Genomic DNA, 23,407 nt, shown 5'->3' with positions numbered 1-23,407 from the left:
CCAATAAGGCCCATATACTCCCCGGCGAATTCCCGTAACTCTCCGGTACTCCGAAAAATACCCGAATCACTCGGAACCTTTCCGAACTCCGAATATAGTCGTCCAATATATCAATCTTTACGTCTCGACCATTTCGAGACTCCTCGTCATGTCCCCGATCTCATCCGGGACTCCGAACTCCTTCGGTACATCAAAACTCATAAACTCGTAATATAACTGTCATCGAAACCTTAATCGTGCGGACCCTACAGGTTCGAGAACTATGTAGACATGACCTAGAACTATTCTCGGTCAATAACCAATAGCGGAACCTGGATGCTCATATTGGCTCCTACATATTCTACGAAGATCTTTATCGGTCAAACCGCATAACAACATACGTTGTTCCCTTTGTCATCGGTATGTTACTTGCCCGAGATTCGATCGTCGGTATCCAATACCTAGTTCAATCTCGTTACCGGCAAGTCTCTTTACTCGTTACGTAATGCATCATTCCGTAACTAACTCATTAGCTACATTGCTTGCAAGGCTTATAGTGATGTGCATTACCGAGAGGGCCCAGAGATACCTCTCCGACAATCGGAGAGACAAAACCTAATCTCGAAATACGCCAACCCAACATGTACCTTTGGAGACACCTGTAGTACTCCTTTATAATCACTCAGTTACGTTGTGACGTTTGGTAGCACCCAAAGTGTTCCTCCGGTAAATGGGAGTTGTATAATCTCATAGTTACAGGAACATGTATAAGTCATGAAGAAAGCAATAGCAATATACTAAACGATCAAGTGCTAGGCTAACGGAATGGGTCATGTCAATCACATCATTCTCCTAATGATGTGATCCCGTTAATCAAATGACAACACATGTCTATGGTTAGGAAACATAACCATCTTTGATTAATGAGCTAGTCAAGTAGAGGCATACTAGTGACACTCTGTTTGTCTATGTATTCAGACATGTATTATGTTTCCGGTTAATACAATTCTAGCATGAATAATAAACATTTATCATGAAATAAGGAAATAAATAATAACTTTATTATTGCCTCTAGGGCATATTTCCTTTAGTTAGGTATGTATCCATGGGCTTGCGTCAAGAGGAAGATATCATACAACCCATGGAAAGGATGACATCAAGTGGTGATCATCATCAAGATTGCCGTGTGCAAGTTCAAGTGGAGCATCATGAAGAGATCAAGTGCTTGAATCTTGCCATCCATTGTGGTGTCAATGGACTTGTGAAGATGTGCCGAAGAGTGGCTCACCCATAGTGAACTATGGGGGAGCAATCATCTAGTCTTCATCGAGCCAACGCAATCAAGAAAGGTGGTCCAACTTGAGGGAGTCAAGATCGTCATCATCTAGCTCAAGTGGACCATGTGCAAGGCACAGGTTTGCCCTTGATAGGTTTTCTATTTTACGGTCTCGTGGTGGTAGTTGGGAGACCGGGTTATAGGATTGTTTGCCATACTATCAAGGGGGGCTCTCAAGTTGGTAGCTTGATCATATCGTTAGTAGAGAGCTCAAACCATTGCATCCTTGCATCATGTTTCTTGGTTCTTGTTTGGTTCTCTTTGTGAGTCTTAGAGCTTATGGTCATCTTTATGACAAGCTTGAGTTCATCAAAAACGGAGTTCGCATGCGTCTTCTATGATGTTTTCGGTGTTGGAGGTTTTATCGGTCTTATCCGAGGAAGGGTTCTCACCATTTTCTTATGGGACTTTTCTAATTTGCTTCTTATTGATATTTCTTTAAATATTGTGTTAGCCCTTGTCGCTAGCTTTCCAACAAACTTGGTTTCATTGAATTCGGACTCCGTTTGCAAAAGTTGTGGCAGTTTTGGTGTTCTGAAAAGGCTGCAGCGGTACTAGCGCAAATTGGAGCGAATGTAATTTTTTACTACCGCTCCAGAGCAGTACTACCACGGTCCTACAGTGGTAGTACCGCTCCGGACCAAAAACTCATCCCAAGTCCTGTGGTGGTAGGCCCGGATGTAATTTTTTAGTACTGCTCGCAAGCAGTAGTACCGCTACCCTTAGCAGTAGTACCGCTACCCCTAGCGGTAGTACCATGAGGTCAAGCGGTACTACCGCTCCGATGGTTCTTCTGGCCTTTTTGCCTCCTCGCTGTTGTGTTTCAAAGGGCTACTACCGCCCTAGCGGTAGTACCGCTCCTTGGAGCGGTAGTACCGCTCTGTGCGGGCTGTGAGCATAACGGTTGGATTTTTTCCCACCTATAAAAGGGGGTCTTCTTCCCCAATGAACCTTATCCTTTGAGCTCGTGTTCTTTCCCCATTGTTGACCTTCTTTGAGCTTGCTAACTCTCAATCCCTCCATGGATTCTTGCTAGTTTTTGAGGGAAAAGAGAGAAGAGATCTAGATCCACATTTCCACCAATCACTTTCTCCTCTATGTGAGGTGAACCCCTTGGATCTAGATCTTGGAGTTCTTGGTGTTCTCCTTCTTGTTCTTCCTCTCATCTTCCTCCCTAGCATTAGTTGCTTCGGTGTGATTTGAGAGAGAAGGACTTGGGCACTTCGTGTGCCCTTGCCATTGCATTTGGTGCATCGGTTTGAGTTCTCCACGGTGATACGTGGAAGTGAAGTTTGAGAAGCTTATTACTCTTGGGTGTTCGGGAACCCTAGAGCTTGTTCCTCTTGGGTGCCTTGGCGCCCTAGACGGTTGGTGGTGTTCGAAGCTCAATCATTGTGGTGTAAAGCTCCAGGCAAGCATGGGGGTCTCCAATTAGGTTGTCGAGATCGCCCCGAACAATTTGACGGGTACCGGTGACCGCCCCCAAGGGTTGCCAAAGTGTACGGGTTCGGTGATCACCCCCAAGGGTCGCCATTTGTACGGGTTCGGTGACCGCCCTCAAGGGTCCCTTAGTGGAATCACGGCATCTTGCATTGTGCGAGGGCATGAGGATATTACGGTGGCCCTGGTGGCTTCTTGGGGAGCATTGTGCCTCCACACCGCTCCAAACAGAGATTAGCATCTGCAAGGGTGTGAACTTTGGGATACATCGTCGTCTCCGCATGCCTCAGTTATCTCTTACCTGAGCCCTTTACTTATGCACTTTACTTTGTGATAGCCATATTGTTCTTTGTCATATATCTTGCTATCACATAGTTGCTTATCTTGCTTAGCATAAGTTGTTGGTGCACATAGGTGAGCCTAGTTGTTTTAGGTTTTGTGCTTGACAAATTAACCGTTAGGTTTATTCCGCATTTGTTCAAGCCTAAACCGTAATTATTTTAAAGCGCCTATTCAACCCCCCCCCCTCTTGGCGACATCCTCGATCTTTCACCTAGGGTTCACATACATCATCATCCATCCTCCAAATCCATGTACTCAAATATTCATGCAATTCATTGAGATTAAAATGCCATATAGCATTCCCTCTCTGAGCTATTACGATCAGTATCACCACGATGTAAGCACTAGCAATAGGAAGATGAGGAGTGGGGAAGCTTACTCTAAACATAGCTACTGCCGCCGTTCAGACGAGGAGAGCGGCGAGGGAAGTGTGGAGAACGGCGGGGAAGCGAGGTCACGACCACTGTCCTCCTCATCTTGCTCTTCGGAGTCTCCGGTGACTCGGTTGGAGGCTGCACAATCTGCAACGGCACCTCGTGCACGGTGGGTTCCTGATCCAGTGGATGCTCTACCCTGGATCTGAACGCCCACCACCTCCGCCTGGTCCACTTGCTGGACGAATTGGCCTGCTCCATCGCCCAGAGGAGGATCTCGATCTTGTGAATCGGTTGTGCGGGCGGGAGGCAAAGCTTTGCCCTCTCCTTCTTCGTAAATTCTTGAAAGTGGCCATTGCCGTCCAGCTCATCTGCCTTGTGTTGTCAAACCAAGAACGGATCTCCCTCAACCTGGCCAACTTGACCTGGTCGCCGTCGGCGATCTGCACGAAGTCGGTGTTCTCGCCGCCGGCCATCAGCTCGATCTGCCAATTCTTGCTTCGATGGAAGAGGGGATGGGGGTGGGTGGGGGGGGGGTTGCCTGAGTGGAGCGAAGTTGCAGCGACGAGAAGGAGGAGATGACTGCGGTGGACTTGGAGGAGAGGGAGGAGATGGCCGCCGATGAGTAATTGTGGAAGTTGTAGCACCATGGCGGCGGTTTTGCATTCGACGAGAGGGGCGGCGCGTGCAAATTTTCCTAGGACTAAACTGCCCCTATATTAAAATGCGTCCCCACCTTGTCACAAGTACCGGCCCCACTCGTTTTAGTACTTTCGCATACTTTCATTGGAGTACTACCCAGTACTTCGTATTTGCCTGCCGTTAGATCGACATCAATGAAAGGTTCTAAAAAAGCCCAACCTCTCTAAAAGTTGTATAAATTGTAATGGGTATAATTTGCTGAATTGGTTTTATGTTTAAGTCCTTTTGCATATCCCTGTACCATATGAGCTGTCCGTTGTTACTGCATACAGAGTTCTCTTCCTCTCTACATATCATGAGGTTCTTTATTCTTTTCTTTTTTTGCGGGGAGCATCAGGACTGAGTTAAGCAACATCCAAGGAGAAAAAGAAAAATATTTAAGACAAAGAATCCCTATCTTGACAGTATTCATGTGTACATGTGCTGATGAATAGTATTAATTTGATCGCATGGTAAGTGTGATAAGCAATTCCAAACCTATCAAAAAAATAGTATTAATTTGAAACAAATTTGGTAATTACACCATTGCAGATAAAAAAAATATGCAACCTAATAATTAAGTGCCGGAAAATCAAGGCTTTCGCCAACGAACCTGGACGAAAATCAAAATATTTGTAACAAGTAGAAAGTTGAGGACAGCAGGAAATTAAAGTGAAAAACTAAACTGAATTTTACCTATTGTGACAATAGCTAGATGACATGTTCCATTGCTTGAAAGATGTCTTGAGTTCAAGACCCAGCCAATGTAGTATTACTATAAAGATTCTGCTGCCTACATTGATCTCACGTCTAAGCACTAAAAATCCTAGATGTGATTGGGAGTGTTGAAATATATTGTCAACCCCTCTTTATTAGTTTGAACCTTTGGAGCAACTGGCTAGAAAATGAATTCAATTCTCATCACATTTCATTTTGATGGTTGGCGCAACTGCATCTCAATCCACTTCGACCTTCTATAGTTGTTTTTTTCTTTGGTTTGGGGATCTGTTTTTCTGGTTGATTCAATTCATTCTGTTCTCTTCAGGGGTATTTGTGTGTTTTGGTTTCTCAAATATGCATGCAGCTTTGTGAGTTCCAAGAATTTATCATTATTGTTAAGATATTTTTATTATGGGGTTTTCTGCGCTAGGATCATAAGTTTTGTAATGATGCTTCAAATCGTTTTTAGGAGAGCTTAACAAACTCAAACTCTCAAATTTTGTCCCCAAATTCATGGGAAGATCTAAATGTGTGTTGTTATAAATCTTACAGCTAACCACATGTAATTATGCAACCTATATGTAATGTTTGAATTTTTTGCTCTTTAGCCCACACCATGACTTACATGCCATGAAGGAGGAGGGTTTCTCTTCTCCATCTCCTTCCATCGATCTCTATTTCATAGATTTGTTTTGTTTCCCTTTCTTTATGTACTCCTTTCTTTCATGTGCCCCCTTTCTCCATGGCTTTCTTGTGATACGAGATCACGGGCACAGAGCAAACCAGCGAATAAGAGACCTGACCCGATGTATAGAAAAGAAAAAGACTTGGTTAATTATCAAACCATATTATCATACAACCAGGCTAAAAAACAGTAATTGTCAACCCTATAAAAATGTGTTTTGTTTGCCAATTAATCCTTGCCAACGATCTTTTAATGAATATTTGATTCACTAGATTTAAAAAGCACATAAAATAGAAAAAAAATGCAGAATTGCATTTACATATCTCATGATGTCAATGTGCTTGAATTTGTGCCAAAGTTATGTGATTACAATGAAGGAAAATCAAAAGAATCATTCCAAGAGGCCGAGTTAATTGGAAATTATGTAACATGGCATGTTAGAATCTTTAATGAAAATTCCTACAAATCAAGGGACCTACAAAGAAAAATGCATCCTGATTCTATCGTACAAAATTTCTACTAGAATATTTAGAATTAAATATGCCCTTAAAGTGAAGATCCGTATGTACTATGTCAGACCCAACGATTATTACTATTGATCTTATTATTTGTAGCCAAAAAGATATGAAAGGTTCACCCGCAAAAAAAAGGATGTGAAAGGTAGGTGCCTCAAGGACGACAAGTTTTGAAGCACTCGAAGATCGTCCAGATTCTCCAGCTCCCAATTCTTGCTCCTAATAAATGATTGGAGAGACTCGCATGTTCCTTATAATGACCAAGTAAACAAGCATATGCCACCATGCTGATCCCCTTTACCTTACCTGATTTCATGGCCAACAGAACATCGCGGGCTATATATGTCAGAGCAGAGACATGTTTCTCGGCAATTTTCACACTAATCTCACAAAGGTAGCTATAAACTTACCTCAAAAAGGATATGTGTAATACGTAGGATTGTGAGGTACTGGGAGTGTATACATTAGTTTTACAAAGAAAAGATGTCGGTTCCGAGGGCATGGTCTCCATGTTCGACTCCATTGCAGACAACGTCGGCCGAGGATGCTACGCCCAATCTTCTCTTGGTGTTGTCAGAAGTTCTTTCACACCATGGGGCTGGTGTTCCTAGTGTGCAATGTATTTGTAAGTCATGACTATCAATATGGGACACCTAGGGTGACCTATAGGCGAGTGCAAGCGGTACCAGCCTACCAACTACTATGGGAACCATTGATGGGCATCCTAGTGCGGTTGCTCTCTGCTCATCTTTTTGATCTATCAAATGATAAGTGGCACACGTATGGCACGAAGCACTCCGGCTCTGACATTTTCTACAACTAAAGTTGCCATCCGAAAAGAAAAAACAAACCCAAAAGAAAAACTATAATTTGCCATCCGAAAAGAAGTTGTCATGCTTGAAAACTAAAATTGTCATCCTCTCGTCACTAAAATTGCCATAAAAACATTTGGAATTGCCATGTGTTCGTGCCACACATGTGACACTTATCAGGGTCCTTGATATATGCCTCGACTCGTTGATCTATGCCGGGATTAGTACACATCATGGGGCAACATGTGCGAATTATAGCTCCTAGGTCACGATTGTGCCGAGGCTTGTTGGCTTGGCCACATGGACTGTTCTTTATAAATGAGTACTGTTGGTTAGAGTGATTGGCATGAGGAGAAGTCTCATCAATGTGTGTGTGATCTATATATCTATTATTTATATTATATCATATCATATCATATTGTTAAAAGCTACATGGTACATCCACATAGGCTATAATATCTACACCGTTAATCCTTAATCATAATGTCTGTGATTATCAGATCCTTTGGTTATGTAGAATATAGAACTATGGTGGCTATGTACAAACAATCAACTATAGACATATGTTTCAATTATCAGGCACACAAAGTCAAAAAAATAACTAGTTATATGCCTGGACCCATACATGAACTAGATGTGAGTCTACGACAAATATGAGGGAGCTTTCGCATACATGGATTCAAACGCAAAATTGGACGTTTCTCTCATGAAGACTTATTTTTTGCGAAAAGGCTAAAGGCCGTACATTAAGTAGCACAATTCCTTACAGAAACACCCTTAAAAATTGAAATTACATCCAAATATCTGGGTTACAGAAGTCTTCTTCCCGCTGCATCCACCAGTAGCACGTCGTGTGGAAAGCTTGGTGCCACCTCTAAGCCTCTATCTCAGCAAAGAGAACTTTCTTAAACCTAGAAGCTTGTGGAAGGCAACAGATGGGAAGTCGTTCATGCAGACCAGAAGACGTTGGCACCGTCAACTACATTGCAAATCACCGCCCGGAGAAGAAAATGCCAGAGAGGTCTTGTGGAATGGCCCAGTTCCGACAAATCAGAGTCAGGGAACAAAAATCTTACATACTCCACGGCAAGGTCGAGCTTGGGCAATCTTCGTTGGTCGAAACTGGAGTCAGGGATAATTCCCCTCCCCCCGTGCCGCTCCCGCAAGCGGATAGGGTAAACCCTAGCGCACCGCCTCTCCATCGCCCTCCTCTCCTGACGCCGCCAAGCAGCGCCGCCGGGTGAAGCTCGGCCGGCATGGGCGGCGGTGAGGTCATCTTTTCCATTCTGCTCGAGGGCCCTGCCTGGCACAGGACAGCATGCCCACAGAGGCGATGGGCGTCCGCGGGTCTCTGCACGTTGCCGACGGAAGGCCGCGCGGCACCGTTGTAGTACCCGGTCGACGACTGCGGGGATCTCCCTACTCAGGTGGTGGTGGACAGGCGTGTGCCTGACCAGATCTAGCGTGGGGTGTGACATGTGGTGCAGGGCCAGGTGCACGGAGGTGGTGGGTGCGTGTGGTCCTTGGCCACCGACTCCGGTGGGATAGTGAGTGCCCGGCCCGACTCTTTCTTGGAGTGGATCTGTTGGTGATGACTGGTTTAGGGTGGGGTGGTCATGGTGTGTTTGGCTGTAGGGCACGGGTGGTGGTGGTGGTGGTGGTGGTGGTGCTTCTCTTTTCATGGGTCTAGGTCGATGACGCGGGTCGCCTGCATGGTGGTGACAGTTGGGATTTGGGGCTCATGCCCGGGCTGATCAACTTGGGGCTCGAGGTGGGTCGGAGCTCCTGCTTCGGGTAGGTGAAGGTTGGCACGGCCCAGGACGCATCCGCAGGCGACGAGGTCCATCTCCTTGTGGATCAGGTGGTAGTTGGTGGTGGTTGGGATTCCACTAACCTGTCGAACAGATTGATGTCGAAGACCATGGACATGGCTTCATGTGGGTGTGCTCGGTGACGACTGTGAACAATCATGGGGTTGTGTCTCCCCCAGACCACCGGGACTGGCTGGAGAAGCGGGAGTGGGTGCCTCCTAGCGTGGAGGCGTTGACCTAGACTTGATGGTTGATGTCGGGCTAGGAGCGAAAGGAGATGCCTTTTACTCCTCCATTATGGTGGATGCACCATGATGTGGGCGGTTGGTTTCAGTTCCTCCTATTCTCTCTCTTCGTAGCATGGCCGTGTGCGTCTTGCATGATCTGATTATCCTGGGATCGGCATTGTTTGAGGGCTCCCTCTTCATCTTGTATCGTTCGGGCTGTGTACGGTGTTTGGATGTTTCTTTATATATAAAGAGGGGCCAAAACCTGTATTGAGAGGAACTAGAGCCGGAGGATCAGGACGTACAACCACGTTGTCCTCTCCACGGGACAACGTGACCAAGAAAAACCTCCAGGGAAAATTGCAGACACAAAGAACTAGATCTAGAGACACACCATCTTCTACATGCCTCGTTAATATGAAGAAGCATCTCCAAAATGAGGGAGAGGCAGGGAGATCTTATTCCATGTTGACCTAAGGCCAAGGTCTTTACCTAAGGCTCATTTACCTCCTCAAGGGAAAAAAAGTTATGAACAGTGCACTCTAGGGGAAGACGAATTTCCATGTGAAAAGAAAACAAAAGAGAAGGTTTACCTAGAGTTGTTTCCTTCGCTAGGTGAAGGCAGTCACGTTGACAGCACTGGACCGAAAAATTCAGCCAGATGGTGGCCTCCCGCGCATTTTTGTCATGCCCTAGGGAGAACTAGATCGAGATTTTGGGAAGAAGAATTCTAGAAGGGTCGCGTATGGTGAGAGGAATCAAAGTATATGTTGTATTTTGCTTTAGAGTATGGATCAATGATTCATCAGAAAATGACATAACGTTTACAATGGGGGTGACTGGCTTTATAAGCTCAGCTGGCACACGCTGGAAAGCAACAGGACAAAAATGAAAAGCAACAGTAAAGAGAAAACGTCGAGCTATGCGAGCCGTCCACTGTCTTGATGATCTTCTCCCTTATCTGTCCGATAACTGAAGTTTCTGGGCACGTTGTGGCCTGACAATGCCTCCCTCTGAAACTGAACTTGTCCTCAAGGAGGTTGCTTACTGAACCAAGCTTGAACCGTCTGTTTGAAGAAAGCTGGGAATGTGCTCTTGATGAAATCTGCATCTTCCCAGGAAGCGTCATCAGGCGGTAAATTCTCCCGCTGGACGAGCCATTGAACCACTGGAAGATTGTTGCGGGGAATCTGTCTCGTTTCCAGGACATGGACTGGTTCTGTGCGGATCGTGCCGTATGGACTTACCAGGGGCAGATCAGCGCATGGAACAGCTTGTGACCCAGTGTGCTTCTTAAGCTGGCTTACATGGAACACCGGGTGGATGGTGGAGGAGCTTGGCAGAAGAAGTTTGTAGGCTACGTTGCCCACTCGTTTGGTTATGCGAAACGGGCCGTAGAACTTGCTCTGCAGCTTGATATGGGTGCGCAAACCGAAGGCATTGAGACGGTACGGTTGCATCTTAAGGTAGACCATGTCGCCCACTTCTAAGGTTATTTCTGAATGTTCTCTGTCCGCATATTTTTTCTTGCGAGCTTGGGTTGCTGCCAGGTTAGCTTTCAACTGTTGCCACATGGAATTTCTCTCAGACAGAAAAGATGCTGCTTCAATTGTAGTACTTAGGGAGGGCAGGGGTGGATTGATGTCTGGAGGAGGGTAGCCGTACAAGGCTTGGAACGGGGTCTTCTTCAGTGAGGAGTGAAAGGATGTGTTGTACCAATATTCAGCCATGGCAAGGTGCTTGATCCACTTTTTTGGTGCAGTAGAAGTCATGCAGCAAAGATAGTTCTCGATGCACTGATTAACACGTTCTGTTTGACCATCCGACTGTGGGTGGTACGATGAGTTGTATCTCAGTTCAATCCCCATAGCTGAGAAAATGTCCTGCCAAAGCTTGCTGGTGAAGATGGTATCCCTGTCTGACACTATAGCAATCGGTGGCCCATGCAATTTGAGTACATTGTCCACAAATGCTCTTGCTACTGTTTGTGCAGTATAAGGATGTGACAAGGGAATAAAATGTGCAAATTTGGAGAGCCTATCCACCACCACAAATATGACCTCTTTTCCCTCAGACTTGGGCAGACGCTCAATAAAGTACATGCTGACGTGTGTCCATACCATGTCTGGAATATGTAAGGGATCCAGAAAACCAGGATAGGGGCAAGTTTCTCCTTTGTTCTTTTGACATACTGGGCAGATGGTGACAAACTGGTCCATGTCCTTTTTCATGCCTGGCCAGTAGAAAATTTGCTTCAACCGATTATAAGAAGCTTTCATTCCTGAGTGTCCCCCTACTACAAAGGAGTGCAGGGCTTGCATTAATCTGTTCCTCAATGGCAGATCTTTGCCCACATAGATTTTTCCCTTATGTCTGACAATGCCATCTTGCAGTTGATTCTGGTGGGATGTGTGGTCAGGAGATAGTAGCAGTTGTTCCAGTAGTTGCTGGCAGTGGGGATCCTGCTTGTAGGACTCTTCCACAGCTGTGATCCATGTTGGTGTGACCATGGAGATGGCCATACAGGCATGTTTTCTTGAAAGGGCATCTGCTACTAGATTGTCCTTGCCTTTCTTATATTCCAGTTGGAAATTAAATTCCAGCAGTTTCAACATGAGTTTGTGCTATATGCTATTGGCCAATTTCTGATCTGTCATGAACTGCAAGCTCTTGTGATCAGTTCTGATGATCAGGTCATTACCTAGGAAGTAATGCCTCCACCTCTTCAAGGCTTCAATGATTGCCAATGCTTCCTTTTCATATGTTGACATGGCTGCATTCTTAGGACCTAGGGAAGAGCTATAGTAAGCTAAGGGCCTGCCTTTTGCATCATGACTGCTCCTAGACCAAGACCTGAAGCATCAGTTTCTAGGACAAAAGGAGCAGGGAAGTCTGGAAGTGCTAGGACAGGAGCAGATATCATAGCTTGTTTCAATTGATTGAAAGCACTGGTTTGAGCAAAGGTCCACTGGAAACTGTCCTTTTTTGAGCATGTCATGTAGGGGTCGTGCAATGGTGCCAAAGTTGTGGACAAATCTTCTGTAGTATCCACATAGCCCTAGGAATCCTCTTAGTTTGGTGGGAGTAGAAGGGATTGGCAGTCAGCAACTGCAGTAATCTTGGTAGGATCTGTCTGTACTCCCTCACCAGAAATAATATGTCCAAGATAGTCCACTTGGGGAACAACAAAAACACACTTGCTGAGTTTTGCAACCAGTTTGTGTTCCTTTAGGAGTTGGAGGATAATTCTCAAATGTTCAGCATGTTCCTCAGGAGTTCTGCTGAAAATGAGTATGTCATCAAAGAAGACCAAGATGAACTTCCTCAAATATGGACCAAATATGTTGTTCATTAGTGCTTGGAAAGTGCCTGGTGCATTGCTCAGTCCAAATGGCATGACCAAAAACTCATAATGTCCAAAGTAAGTTTTGAAAGCAGTTTTTGGTATGTCTTGCTCATCCATTCTCACTTGGTGATACCCTGATCCCAAGTCCAGTTTGGAGAATATCTTTGCTCCATGTAGTTCATCCAGGAGGTCCTCTATGACAGGAATTGGGTATCTGTTTTTGACAGTTGCTGCATTCAATTTCCTATAGTCAATGCACAGTCTCCAAGTTCCATCTTTCTTCATAACCAGGATAGCAGGAGAAGAGTATGGACTTTGACTTTCTCTAATGATTTTGGATTGCAACAACTGGTCAATTTGTCTCTCCATCTCATTTTTCTGCATGTGAGGCACTCTGTAAGGTTTACAGTTTGGAGGAGCAGAGTTTGGTTTGAGGGGAATCTTGTGATCACATTCTCTCTTTGGGGGAAGAGCCACTGGTTCTTGAAAAACTTCAGGGAATTCTTGTAACACTGTCTCAAAAGTTGGTTCTACAGGTGTGATCTGTTTGCAGCTCAGTGAAGTATCTTCTGCTAGTTGCAGCACATATCCAGGAGCTCCACTTAAAAGTAGCATGTTCAGCTCCACACAATCTATTCCTGCTACATTAGTAATTGGCTCACAAGCAGGGATTGTCACTGCTGTTGTTTTGTTGTGTTTAATAATTAGTTCCCTGGGATCATAAGAGAAGGCTACTGGGCTGTGTTGTGCCATCCAATCACATCCCAATACAATATCATGTCCAGGTAAATCCAGAATTCTGAATTGCTGAGTGAATTGTGTTTCTCCTACTGCGAAATTTGTAGCTGGAATATAAGAACCAGACCAGAGTTTACCCCCTCCAGCAACTGATACTGCCCTTGATTTATCCTTGACAATGGTGCAGGATGTTTGGAGAGCAAATTGTAAACTCATGAAGGTAGAGTTGCTCCCAGAGTCAACTAGTGCAATAGTTGTTTTGCCTCCAATGTTGACTGAGATAGACAGTGTGTTGACACTATCTGCCTACATTGCTCGCAATGAAATTTTCATACATCGCTCTTCAGGTGCTCCTTGGTCTGGAGGACCATTTTCTTCTAAGGTTTCTTGTTCAGGGGGTGGCTCTTCTGTTTCCTCACCCACAAGCAGATTAATGGCAGGTGCTTGTTTGCATTTGTGCCCATGGAACCAGTTGTCCCCACATCTCCAACACTTCCCCGGCTCTCTAGCTCTTTGTGTGACTGCAGGAGCTTTGAATTCAGTAGGTTTCTTTGTTCCCACTGTGGTGTTTTTATAAAACCCTGGAGTTGGTTTGGTTGAAGTAGAGAATTGCTGAAATTGCTTTTTAGCTGGTGCTCCTTGTTCCAAATCGACTGCCAGCCAGCAAGCATCTGTGAGTGTGACTGGTCTGAGTGGCCTGAGCTGGTATTTAAGTTGGGATCGCAACCCATTGACATAGCACCTAACAAACCAACTTTCAGAGATTTGTGGGTTGTCTTGCTGTACTTCAGCCATGATCTCTTCGAACTGTTCAGTGTAGTCGGCTACAGTTGAAGTGTTCTGCTTCAAGTTATTGAATCTGTCAGTGAGATCATAAGAACTGGATGCAAAGAACCTGTGAAGTAGTTCAGTGCAGAGTTGATCCCAGCTCGGTTTCTTTTTCAGGATGTTGGACCTGCGCAACCACACATCAGCCTTGCCGACAATGTGCATTTGTGCCAAATTAACCTTGTAATCAGTGGGAGTGCCGGCCATTTGGAAGAACTTCTCGCTTTGTCTGATCCAGCCTACAGGGTTGGTTCCATCAAATGTGGGGAAATCCAATTGAGGGCCTTTGGTGATAGATTTCAGAAACTGAGTTCTCATCTCTTGCTCATACTCTCTGTAGTAATCTTCCCAATGAGCACGAACGACAGGGGGTTGAAAATTGTGGAATGCCGGTGTGTGTGTTGTTCGGTAAACTGTTGAGGGCGTGACATTTCCTGACCGCCCTTCCTTCCTGTTGTGATCCACAAACCCTGGGGGGGGGGGGCGAGTTGCTGGCAATTCTGATAGGTGGTAAGTTGGGAGGTATCTGTAGGGAGATCTGCCTTGTTTTCTCTTGTTCCTTAGCTAGGCGTTTGCGCAATTCTTCTGTAGTTGGTCGAGTTTGCGCTTGTTCTGGTACTTTCTTTGCTGATGGTTGTGCCTCAGGAGGGGCTCGAGGTTGAGGAACTGGCTGAACTAGAGACGGGATTCGAGGCGGAGAGAAGGACTTGAGCACATCAGCCATGGTAGCCAGCTGGGTGTTCAATGATGAGACTGCATCTTGTACCCCTGACATGATTTTGGTCATAGCATCTTGCTTGAGGTGGATGGCGTGCACATCGTTGCGCAAATCCTCCATCTCACCGCGGAGTTCTGCTGTTTCTTCTCGATTCTGCAGCACGTCGCCTTTCATGGCTACCAACTCAGCCAGATCTCCGTCATCAACGCTTGGCTTCGAACGCCCCATCGAGATTCCAGGTAACCGAGGGGAATTTTATAGCTAGCGAACTGGAAACCCGATCGGATCTGGAACTCCTGCCGCCGCCTACGAGATTCGCCCCTTCTGCAACACCACCCAGTGAGAACCTGGGATTTTACCGCAGGAACGATGTGTTCCAGCAACCAGTTCCGACCCTGAGCTGTCGCCGAATAAGTCTACCGCCGCCGGTACCCCGCCGCCCACCGAATCGCCGTAGGAATTGGGAGAGGAGCGTGGGAACAAATTCACCTACACAGCTAGACTCAACGCCGAGGAGCGGCATGGCATCTGATACCAATTGTCATGCCCTAGGGAGAACTAGATCGAGATTTTGGGAAGAAGAATTCTAGAAGGGTCGCGTATGATGAGAGGATCGCGTATGGTGAGAGGAATCAAAGTATATGCTGTATTTTGCTTTAGAGTATGGATCAATGATTCATCAGAAAATGACATAACGTTTACAATGGGGGTGGCTGGCTTTATAAGCTCAGCTGGCACACGCTGGAAAGCAACAGGATGAAAATGAAAAGCAACAGTAAAGAGAAAACGGCGAGCTATGCGAGCCGTCCACTGTCTTGATGATCTTCTCCCTTGGCCGTCCGATAACTGAAGTTTCTGGGCACGTTGTGGCCTGACAATTTTCTGCTACCAGCGCGCTCTGTTTTTTAGTGGTCTATACGCCATATTTCGGTCCGGACCCACCGCGCAGTGAGGGGAAAGGAGGTGTCTGCCAGCATCTGATCTCTTCTCCCTCTCTCTCTCATTCGCAGCGCCGCCCAATCTCTCCCTCCTGCCCAGGGGCGGAGCTTCATTGGGGCTAAACCGGGCCATGGCCCGCCCAGGATTTTCATGATATTTTATATAACTATGCACTTAGTCCAGTTTACCTCCTCATAAGTGACAACCGTGCCGCTGGGTAACTTGGAGTAGTCTGTTTTTGTTGTCCATTGGTTGAACTGAGCATAATTAATGCATTTTATTACTAATTTATACATAGAAATGGAAGATAGAAAGCAATTTTTTCTTAAGAGTTCATACCTAATGCTTAATACTTTTTGTTAACCGTGCTTTAGTATATGAAGATCATTGAAACAATGTTGCTAATGATGTAGAATATGATTATCTGGCCATTAACTTGTTTGTTGACATATATGCCTAGAAAAATTGTGCTTTTCTTTAACTTGGCCCGCCCAACTTTTTCTTTGAAGCTCCGCCACTGCTCCTGCCCTCCCATATCTGCGCCCTGCCACTCGCCGCCTCTCGCCAGTATCCCTCGCCGTCGATCCCGGCCTAAATCACCACCGCGGAGCCGACCACGGTGACCACGCTGCGCCATCCATGGTGGCAGCACCGCGCCGCCCATGCAGATCGGCCGGGTTGCGACGGCCTGGTGACCTCGCATCTCGGTGGCCGCGTCGCCTCGTGCCGATTTGATGCCCACCGGACCTACCGCGGGGCTTGCTCTCCGACCGGTTCCTAGGCGGGCATCCCTCTGATTCCTCTGCTTGCGTACGACGGGTGCCCAGGCGCGCATCCCTGTTCTTCTACTCTGACGGCCAGCTGTCCAGAAGTTAAATGTGAGCATGGTAGGGAGCCAAGGTATCTCACCCCTCCCTCCCCAAATTTGGTGATTAGTGTATAGGAATATTTAGGATTAACTGATATTGAAATCTTTGAGCTATAGGCTATAGCTTAGTGAGATATATAGGAACTAGTTGATGAGGAACAACATGAGGTGAGGCTTATGTTTCTGAACATTTAATTTAGTATAAGAGCTTAACGATCAATAGGTACAATGTCTCTGCAGGCGCATCTGGTTCTACTCCAGCTATAGACGTAAATTTTTAGGTGAGCACTCATATGTTTATGATGATACTTAATATCCCAAGGTTATATTTTGGGGAACAATTTGCTGTCCCAAACATTGCTGTTTAATTTGTAATTATGTGGAGCACATTTGATTTTGTACAATATACATCTCATGGGATTCTGAATGTACTATCCGATGAACCAACGTGAGTGCTATATAGCCGTGTTACTATTTCTAGATACGATCATCTCTGCTGTAGGCTTAACACACTCGTAGATAGCTAAGCTGAAGTAGCTAGCTCAATATGCACATATATCTAGCAATCTGACTAGCTATCTAATATGCGTGCTCTGTACATCTAACATGTTCGGTTAGCTACTAACTGGTTCCAGCCGATTTACTTCATTTTGCATGCCATCAATACTACCTTATACTAGAGAAATAGCAAAACAAGTGATAATTCAATCCTTGCCCACCCCAGTCTTACATAGCTGATAGGTTCAGAGTGTTAAGAATCTTAAGTTCTTAACAGAAAGAGAAGGTGATAACTGTGTTAGTTTTGTCGGATTGCCCGAACGTTGTTTTCTATATAACTACCACACTATCTTGCGATTCTTTTAGGGAATTGTAGTTTGATGTATAAATACAGAACTGTTGTTTGCTATATAACTAGCATATCATCTTCAATTCTTCTAGAGAATTGCAGTTTGCTGTATAAATACAGCGTAGTCTTGCAAGCAGTCAATTTAACGTCATTATGTGGCTATAATGTCAGGGGCTAAGGTGTGGGATCGTTTTGCCCCAAAAAGCCTATTCACTTCACAGTGCTGTGAACTGTAGATTTCTTGTATTATTGAATTATTTTGACACATCAATGCCATGTCTTTCTTCACTTGTTCTGAACAGGCTCAGAAGAATATTTTCAGATGGTCAAGACAGTTGGGGCTTCTGATGGGCTGAGAGGTTAGCAGCCCCTGTGCTTTTTAGTGGAAAGAGATTGAAAATCTTGGAGCACTGTATTTCACTCCCCTGAAAATCTTCATGATGCTGCTTAAAATTTATGATTATTTATCAGTATGTTACTAGGATTTAGAGGGCAGAAACATATTTTTACACATTGATTACATTGGGTTCTCAATAATATTGTTCTTTGTCAGTTTTAGTGTCACGAATGGGATCTTTGCAAATTCAAACATGGCATGTTCTTCTGTTTTGCCACTCATGTAATGTTGTACCAGTAAATCGGCCTTTCATTGGATTAATGTGCTGCTTTATCGTCACCCCATAAACTTTTTAATACTCATTCCAGGAGATACACCTGTATCATTTATCTATGTGCCTTGTGCAGTTACAAAGTAACAGATGCAAGTACTACAATGTCATGTCTTTTTGTTGAATCTATATTGGTTAATGAAGACGTGCATTGCGTGTGCATGTTTACTAGTAAGGTAAAATAACTCTTCTTTTATTTCATAGAAGGATATATGGAAGATTTAAGATTCGTATTCGTTGAAGTTACACAATGATTCATTTTTCCTATATTACAATGTGGGGTGCGAGAGAACTATACCATTCGATGTTTTGTCCCATTAAATCCTGTATAGGTAAACGGCATTGTAACTTGTAACTTTGGTTAATTTCATTTGCTATCGAGAAGAAGCAAAATTGGTTGAGCCCAACACCAGAATATTGTACTTTGTACTTTTTCTATTGATTAGTGCAACTAAGGTGATGATTGGATTGTCGTTTCTCACTGCTAAACCCCTGTAAAATTTACACGCCTTCCACCGTCGTTTTCTTTTTCTGACGAAAATCGTGTGTGGCCGGTAATGTACACATGTATATTGTACACGGATGTATAATTATACACCGATTCCAAGCGGGGTGTAAATATGTCAATGAACCTGACTGGATGTTATTTGCTTGAGATAGAGTTAGGTTTAGTCCAGATCATACTGTATCCTTGTTAGGAATTGTTAGGCCTGCTCACTATAAACCTGAGCCTGTTCTGGCTTACTTTGTGTTCAAACACTTTATTTATCATCGAATTATCTTCTTTGTTTTCAGGAACATGTTCTTACGGGTGGCCATGGTCTGCTGTTGATGGACATGCTAACTTGTAATTCAGTATCTTGCTCAAGGTCTTGATGAGTGGTGTAGATACTTTGCATGACCAGCACAAGGTGTTGACATCCGTTTTAATCAGAGATGTAGATAGTTGGCCTGACTAATAGTAGCAAATAATTGCCCAGATCAACAGCGCCTGTACATGCTGATTTAGTTGTTCTTTTAGCTATAGTTTACTTCTTAAATGGTTAGCTCTAAATTGACCATGAGTCTGATGTATGTGTAATTGAACGAGAATCTGATGTGTACATTGCATTTTGGCTGCAATTTATAAATTTGAATTTGGGCTCAGAATTTAATTATTTAAATTATGGCAGATATGAATTTAAATTTGAATTGCATATTATATATGGCAAATATATTAATATAATATATCTTGGACCCCACCATCTTTCCCTAGAGCCAAACGTTCTTGTAGGTAAATCACCTTTCCACGGTGGATAAACAGCTGAGATGAACTCTTTCCCTAGCGCCTGGGGCCCTAGGTAAAGAAATGGTTCCCTAGAGCTTGAGAAGTGCGCCCTAGGGAAAGACCTCTTTACCGACTATACTTTACCTAAGGTTGTTTACCTAGGGCAAGCTCCAGGTAAAGTCGTTCCCTATGGTTTTTAGCATTTCCCCTAGGGTATATGGCTCTAGGTAAAATCGTGGTTTCTAGTAGTGTTTATAAATGAGTACCGTTGGTTAGAGTGATTGGCATGAGGAGAAGTCTCATCAATGTGTGATCTATATATCTATTATTTATATTATATCATATCACATATTATATTATTAAAAGCTACATGGTACATCCACATAGGCTATAATATCTACACCGTTAATCCTTAATCATAATGTCTGTGATTATCAGATCCTTTGGTTATGTACAATATAGAACTATGGTGGCTATGTACAGACAATCAACTATAGACATATGTTTCAATTATCAGGCACACAAAGTCGAAAAAATAACTAGTTATATGCATGGACCCATACATGAACTAGATGTGAGTCTACTACAAATATGAGGGAGCTTTCGCATACATGGATTCAAACGCAAAATTGGAAGTTTCTCTCATGAAGACTTATTTTTTGCGAAAAGGCTAAAGGCCTTATATTAAGTAGCACAATTCCTTACAGAAACACCCTTAAAAATTGAAATTACATCCAAATATCTGGGTTACAGAAGTCTTCTTCCCGCTGCATCCACCAGTAGCACGTCGTGTGGAAAGCTTGGTGCCACCTCTAAGCCTCTATCTCAGCAAAGAGAACTTTCTTAAACCTAGAAGCTCGTGGAAGGCAACAGTTGGGAAGTCGTTCATGCAGACCAGAATACGCTGGCACCGTCAATTACATTGCAAATCACCGCCCGGAGAAGAAAATGCCAGAGAGGTCTTGTGGAATGGCCCAGTTCCGACAAATCAGAGTCAGGGAACAAAAATCTTACATACTCCACGGCAAGGTCGAGCTTGGGCAATCTTCGTTGGTCGAAACTGGAGCCAGGGATAATTCCCCTCCCCCCGTGCCGCTCCCGCAAGCGGATAGGGGAAACCCTAGCGCACCGCCTCTCCATCGGCCCTCCTCTCCTAACGCCGCCAAGCAGCGCCACCGGGTGAAGCCCGGCCGGCATGGGCGGCGGTGGGGGTCATCTTTTCCTTTCTGCTCGAGGGCCCTGCCTAGCATAGGGCAGCATGCCGACAGAGGCGATGCGCGTACGCGGGGCTCTGCACGTTGCCGGCTGAAGGCCGCGTGGCGCCGTCGTAGTACCCGGTCGACGACTGCGGGGATCTCCCTACTCAGGTGGTGGTGGACAGGCGTGTGCCTGACCAGATCTGGCGTGGGGTGTGACATGTGGTGCAGGGCCAGGTGCACGGAGGTGGTGGGTGCGTGTGGTCCTTGGCCACCGACTCCGGTGGAACAGTGAGTGCCCGACCCGACTCTTTCTTGGAGTGGATCTGTTGGTGATGACTGGTTTAGGGTGGGGTGGTCGTGGTGTCTTTGGCGGTAGGGCACGGGTGGTGGTGGTGGTGGTGCTTCTCTTCTCATGGGTCTAGGTCGATGACGCGGGTTGCCTGCATGGTGGTGACAGTTGGGATTTGGGGCTCGTGCTCGGGCTGATCGACTTGGGGCTCGAGGTGGGTCGGAGCTCCTGCTCCGGGTAGGTGAAGGTTGGCACGGCCCAGGACGCATCCGCAGGCGATGAGGTCCGTCTCCTTGTGGATCAGGTGGTAGTTGGTGGTGGTTGGGATTCCACTAACCTGTCGAACAGATTGATGTCAAAGACCATGGACATGGCGTCATGTGGGTGTGCTCGGCGACGACTGTGAACAATCATGGGGTTGTCTCTCCCCCAGACCACCGGGACTGGCTGGAGAAGCGGGAGTGGGTGCCTCCTAGCGTGGAGGCGCTGACCTAGACTCCATGGCTGATGTCGGGCTAGGAGCGAAAGGAGATGCCTTTTACTCCTCCATTATGGTGGATGCACCGTGATGTGGGCTGTTGGTTTCAGTTCCTCCTATTCTCTCTCTTCGTAGCATGGCCGCGTGCGTCTTGCATGATCTGATTATCCTGGGATCGGTGTTTTTTGAGGGCTCCCTCTTCATCTTGTATCGTTCGGCTGTGTACGGTGTTTGGATGTTTCTTTATATATAAAGAGGGTCCAAAACTTGTATTGAGAGGAACTGGAGCCGGAGGATCAGGACGTACAACCATCGTTGTCCTCTGCACGGGACAACGTGACCAAGACAAACCTCCAGGGAAAAATGCAGACACAAATAACTAGATCTAGAGACACAGCATCTTCTACATGCCTCTCGTTAATATGAAGAAGCATCTCCAAAATGAGGGAGAGGCAGGGATATCTTATTCCATGTTGACGACGACACATCGTCGTGCCACAACCGAATTATGATAAACCCTAACTTTATTCTTAACCCTACCACCACCAGACTAAAGCCCTAGGGTCCCCATGTCCTCCGGTTGCCGGAGCGATAGATGGAGGAAGAGGGGGCCCTCGGACTTGTCTCGTCTGCTACCACCACCGCTGCCTAAGTTAGGGAGGGAGCGCGGAAAGAACAACTCGTCCCTTGAGGGTACATAACTCGTCCCTTGTATCAAGTCCATCCGTGGTCGGTCATGCATCTCTGTATCCGCGGCTCCTTGGCCAGCCGATCAAGATCTCATGGACTGGATCAAAAGCAATAGAAACTGCAAAAACACACCCGCACCAGCTCTCGGTTATGTGTGCTAATTTGCTAATAACCCCTTGGGGGAACCAGCTCTCCTAATTTCCTGCTCCCCGTCTTCTCCCTTCCAAGCCCTAATCAAGGCCGCAGCATGCATCGCAACGACAGCCACGACGGCGGCTGCATGTGTTCGCAAGGACAATCTCCACGACCGCCCCAATGGAATGCATCCCTGAACTCCACTGAGCATGGTGGACACATCCTCACCGCGTGATACGCTGCAGCCGATCATCACGGCGGCTCCTGTTGTTATGGAGGTTTAACATGCATCAACAATGATGTATGGATCTTGCGTGGCCTTCTTTCTCCATAATTCAAGTGGTGACCCAGAGTACGCCGCTCCCCATCTGGCCATCAGGACGCCCATCTGACTTGCCCTGACACGGCTGCAAAAAATCCTACTGTTGCAGAATACAAACTGAACTGCAGTACGGTGCATGGAGCTTCAGGTAACACACCAAAAAGAACTAATTTTTTTTTTTTTGAAACGAGGCAAAAGATACATGCGTACTTGTTGTCTCGGCGACTAATCATGTAGATGAATGTGCAGCTAGAGAATCTGGCAAAAGCTTGCAAACTCAAATGAATGAGGGAGAATTTGCTACATATATAAAAAAAGAAAGCCAATATTTCTCTATTCACGAGTTTAATAGATTTTTCTTGACCATGTCGCTTTTCAGTCCAGAGAGTTATGCCTGCTGATGATTATTATGATTCATTATTTATTTTTCAATACTCATCTTCTACGCCGAGATGCGCCTTTGGATGAAATGGTTCCGACTTCAGGTGTGAAGCACACTAGACAAGAGGAGTGTGAGGCTTTTATTGTTGCAACATTCCTACAAAAATTGACAAGAGGAGCCTGAGAGTGCTCGTCCCTTTCATCAGTATAATTGATTCATCAATTATTTTGGCTGTTAGTTGCTTAATTTGTACGTATGCATTAGTTGTAAAAGTTTGCCACTAGCATAGGAATCACTCAGTTTCCAAACCCACATCAACCTCGACAATAGCATTCGCCAAAAGAAATGAAACAATGGTGTTGTTCAGAATTTTGATGTCACCAACACCTTTACATTCACTTTTTGTTTCTGAGCTTCCAGGTTTCGATGCTTGTAGCAAAAGCAGCATGTTCTTCTTTGAGAATATGTGAATGAAAAGTAGGAATGCAGAAGCAGCAGCTGATATTATGCCCTGGTTCAGCTGTATTACATTGTGTACTATAGAACACCTCAAACCACCAAGAATCAGTCACTACTAAATTTGTTCATTCTGAATTTTTCATTCAAAACAAGCTACATTCACTTGTCTGACCTCACAAGCTTACAATCTGTAAGTACTAGATATATTCACATTCTGAGTTCTGATCAATACTCATGTATGATGAACAAGTACAGTTTACAGTCTATTCTCTGAACCAACACACACATCGAATAAAGAACAATTGCAATGGA

General features: G+C 45.2%; 1 long non-coding RNA gene across 4 annotated transcripts; it reads left to right on the top strand.

The window, feature by feature from the left end:
* Positions 1-16,023: 16,023 nt before the first annotated feature.
* LOC119321306 lies at positions 16,024-19,031 on the top strand. 4 transcript variants are annotated; one of them, XR_005155133.1, is made up of 3 exons: positions 16,024-16,391; positions 16,583-16,640; positions 17,509-19,031. It is a non-coding gene; the product is annotated as an uncharacterized LOC119321306 (long non-coding RNA). The 4 variants fall into 4 exon arrangements; XR_005155135.1 differs by having other exon boundaries at positions 16,024-16,640; positions 17,509-17,565; positions 17,951-19,031; XR_005155134.1 differs by having other exon boundaries at positions 16,024-16,640; positions 17,509-18,050; positions 18,670-19,031.
* Positions 19,032-23,407: the final 4,376 nt, after the last annotated feature.

This window comes from Triticum dicoccoides, chromosome 6B (assembly GCF_002162155.2).
Source record: "Triticum dicoccoides isolate Atlit2015 ecotype Zavitan chromosome 6B, WEW_v2.0, whole genome shotgun sequence".
Lineage (NCBI taxonomy): Eukaryota > Viridiplantae > Streptophyta > Magnoliopsida > Poales > Poaceae > Triticum > Triticum dicoccoides.
The sequence above is the reverse complement of the archived record's forward strand: the minus strand, read 5'-3'. Positions and strand labels throughout refer to the sequence as shown.